This window comes from Oryctolagus cuniculus, chromosome 7, assembly GCF_051225735.1.
Source record: "Oryctolagus cuniculus isolate XC-2025 breed Fujian yellow rabbit chromosome 7, ASM5122573v1, whole genome shotgun sequence".
Classification (NCBI taxonomy): domain Eukaryota; kingdom Metazoa; phylum Chordata; class Mammalia; order Lagomorpha; family Leporidae; genus Oryctolagus; species Oryctolagus cuniculus.
In genome coordinates, this window is record NC_142873.1 from 75054571 (window position 1) to 75058641 (window position 4071).

A 4071-nucleotide genomic window follows, 5' to 3' on the forward strand; every position below is an offset into this window, starting at 1 on the left:
CTGGCAATTGAACCAGCATTCTGATGTGGGATGTATGCAACCCAAGTGAAGACTTAGCCTGCTGCACCACAATGCCTACTCCTGAGCCTGCTTTTATGTTGGAAAAGTCTCACATCACGTAAATCTCTGATAAAATAAATTTGTTGCACTTTTCTCTTATTGATCTGCTTTTTACATGATAGAAATACCAGTCATTTACCCTTGGGACATGTAAGGAAAAGATGGTATATTTCTCTTGTTATGCCCAGCTAATCTGTCATACTGAAAATAAAAAGAGGAGCAAGAATTTAGGATGCTGGTTAAGAAGGCAGTGTCCCACATCAAAGTACCTGGGTTTGATACCCAGCTCCTCTCCTGATTCTGGCTTTCTGATAATGGGTGACTGGAACCAGTGGTATTTTTCAAGTAATTGGGGTCCTGCCACTCACTTGGGAGACCTGAACTGAGTTTCTTGCTCCTGAATTCATCCTATTATGGGCATTTAGGGAGTGAACCAGTGCAAAGGTGCTCTCTCTCTCTCTCTCTCTCTGTGTCTATCTCTGTCAAATAAATTTTTTAAGGTTTTTTTTTTTTTAATTTTAAAGAAAGGATGACAGAGAGAAGGAAAGAGAGCGTGTGTGTGTGATAGAGAGGGATTAGTCTTCCATCCTTCCATCCACTGGTTTATTCTCTAAATGGCCACAATGGCCAGGACTGGGCCAAGCAAAAGCCAGAAACCCAAAACTCCATCTGGGTGTTCCACATGGGTGGCAGGGACCCTAGTACTTTAATCATCTTCCATTACTCTCCCAGGCATATCAGCAAGGAGCTGGATCACAAGTGGAGTAGCTGGGACTAGAATTGGCACTCTAATGTGGGATGCTGGCATTGCAAGTGGCAGCTTAAACCCCTGTGCCACAATGCTGGCCAAATATATTTATGTGTGTGTGTAGGTATATGTATATATACAATTTCATTACTAGTAGACCTGCTTTCCAAGAAACGCTGAAGGAAATTCTTCAAACTTAAATAATAGATGCTAACCAATGTGAAAGCATATGAAAATATAAAACTCACTCTAAAGGTAATACATAATAGAAGTTCAAAATACATACTGTAATGGTAATATATAAATTGTTTTTGCTCTAGCATAAAAGTTAAAGAAAACAGTATTAAAATAACTTTAATTATAATAATTTGTTAGATGGTATGCAACATATATGACATGAATTATGACATCGGTGAATAATATGTCAGGAGAGGCGAAGGTAAAGCATAGAGTTTTTATACATGGTCAAAGTTTTCATTTAAAATATATAAAAGAGATTTTAAATAAATTTATAAAACAGACATGTTAGCCTTATGATAATCACAAACAATAGAACCTTTTGTAAATGTTCTGAGCTAGAGAATGGAAACAAATCATAAGACTGCAAAAATTATTATATCACAAAGGAAGACAGCAAAAGAGAAGAAAGTTACCAAAAAATAAAGCCATTCAAACAATTAGCAACATGACAATAGTTAATGCTTACCTATTAATAATTAAATGTCAATAGATGAAATTCTCAAATCAAAAGACACAGTGGCTGAATAGAATTTACAAGTGAAATTTTATTTGCCTGCCAGAAATTACTTTCACTTTAAATACTCTTGGACTGGAAGTAAAGGAGTGAAAAATGCTAATGCAGGCAACTCTTGATAATCAAAAGATAATGCATGTGTGCTATCCTGATAACAGACAAAAGAAACATTAATGAAATTTGGCAAATAGATCATGAATATCATTATATAATAATAAATAGATTGATCTATCAGAAGAACATAATTATACATGCATGTTGCATCAGAGCCTCTAAATATGTAATAAAAGCAAATGTTAATAGAACTGGAGGAAAAAAGACATTCAATAATGATTGAAAAGTTAATATCATATTCTTACTGGTAGATACATCAATAAGAAAGCAAACTACTATAGAACAAATGGACCTAAACAAATACATCATGTTCTGTCCAAAGCAGAAGAAAATGCCATCTTTTTATGTGTTTATGGGATGTTCTCAAAGAATAGTTATATATTCCGAACAAAATGACTAGCAAATTTAGGAAGATTGAAATCCTTTCAATTACTATTCTGGTCACACTGAGTGCATTAGAAATCAGTAACAGAGAATAGTTGGAAAATTTACAAATATGAGGAACAACACACTTGAACCAAATGAATCAATGAAGACACTAAAATAGAAATAAAAAAAAAAAAAAACTTTGAGACAAATGAAAATAAAAGCACAAGAAAGTTAAATTTATGGAATGCAGAAAAAGTAGCCCTAGGGTGAAAAGATTCAGTAATAAGCACATACATTAAAAAAAAAGTATTGGCTCTCTGCTCCACCCCGTTCGACAGGCAGCCGCTTCTTCTTGTGCAGTGCAAGCGGGTCCCCAAGACACGATGGTGAAGGTCGGAGTGAACGGATTTGGCCACATTGGGCGCCTGGTCACCAGGGCTGCTTTTAACTCTGGCAAAGTGGATGTTGTCGCCATCAATGATCCATTCATTGACCTCCACTACATGGTCTACATGTTCCAGTATGATTCCACCCACGGCAAGTTCCACGGCACGGTCAAGGCTGAGAACGGGAAGCTGGTCATCAACGGGAAGGCCATCACCATCTTCCAGGAGCGAGATCCCGCCAACATCAACTGGGGTGATGCTGGTGCCCAGTACGTGGTGGAATCCACTGGAGTCTTCACCACCATGGAGAAGGCTGGGGCTCATTTGAAGGGCGGAGCCAAAAGGGTCATCATCTCTGCCCCCTCCGCCGATGCCCCCCTGTTTGTGATGGGCGTGAACCACGAGAAGTATGACAACTCTCTCAAGATTGCCAGCAATGCATCCTGCACCACCAACTGCTTAGCCCCCCTGGCCAAGGTCATCCACGACCACTTCGGCATCGTGGAGGGGCTCATGACCACGGTGCACGCCATCACCGCCACCCAGAAGACTGTGGACGGGCCCTCTGGGAAGTTGTGGCGTGACGGCCGCGGGGCCGCCCAGAACATCATCCCTGCCTCCACCGGCGCTGCCAAGGCCGTGGGCAAGGTCATCCCCGAGCTGAATGGGAAACTCACTGGCATGGCCTTCCGTGTGCCCACCCCCAACGTGTCTGTCGTGGACCTGACCTGCCGCCTGGAGAAAGCTGCTAAGTATGACGACATCAAGAAGGTGGTGAAGCAGGCGTCCGAGGGCCCCCTGAAGGGCATCCTGGGCTACACCGAGGACCAGGTCGTCTCCTGCGACTTCAACAGTGACACCCACTCCTCCATCTTCGATGCTGGGGCTGGCATTGCCCTCAATGACCACTTTGTGAAGCTCATTTCCTGGTACGACAACGAATTTGGCTACAGCAACAGGGTGGTGGACCTCATGGTCCACATGGCCTCCAAGGAGTAAGAGCCCTCAAACCACCGGCCCCATCGAGAGCACCAGAAGAGGACGAGAGGCCCTCAGCCGCTGGGGAGTCCCTGCCCCCACTCAGTCCCCACCACGCTGAGAATCTGCCCCTCTTCACAGTTTCCATCCCAGACCCCCTGGAGGAGGGGAGGGGCTTAGGGAGCCCTACCTTGTCATGAAACCATCAATAAAGTCTTCTGCACCCAAAAATATATATATATATATAGGGGCCGGCGCTGTGGTGTAGTGGGTAAAGCTGCCACCTGCGGTGCCGGCACCCCGTATGGGTGCTGGTTCAAGTCCTGGCTGCTCCACTTCCAATCCAGATCTCTGCTATGGCCTGGAAAAGCAGTAGAAGATGGCCCAGATCCTTGAGCCCCTGCACCCGCATGGGAGACCTGGAAGAAGTTCCTGGCTCCTGGCTTCAGATCGGTGCCTCTCTGGCCGTTGTGGCCAACAGGGGAGTGAACCAGCAGATGGAAGATCACTCTCTCTCTCTGCTCCTCCTTTCTCTCTGTGTAACTCTGACTTTCAAATAAATAAATAAATTAAAAAAAAAAAAGAATTAACATTCCACCTCAAGGAACTAGAAATATAAGAGCATAGTAAGTTGGCAGAAGAGAGTAAATACAGTTTTAAGA

General features: G+C 43.2%; 1 pseudogene across 1 annotated transcript; it reads left to right on the forward strand.

Annotated features, from left to right (window-relative positions):
* Positions 1–2391: 2391 nt before the first annotated feature.
* LOC138850594 (glyceraldehyde-3-phosphate dehydrogenase pseudogene) lies at positions 2392–3640 on the forward strand (annotated as a pseudogene). The gene has a single exon (XR_016237168.1). The product of XR_016237168.1 is annotated as a glyceraldehyde-3-phosphate dehydrogenase pseudogene (transcript).
* The last annotated feature ends 431 nt before the right edge of the window (positions 3641–4071 follow it).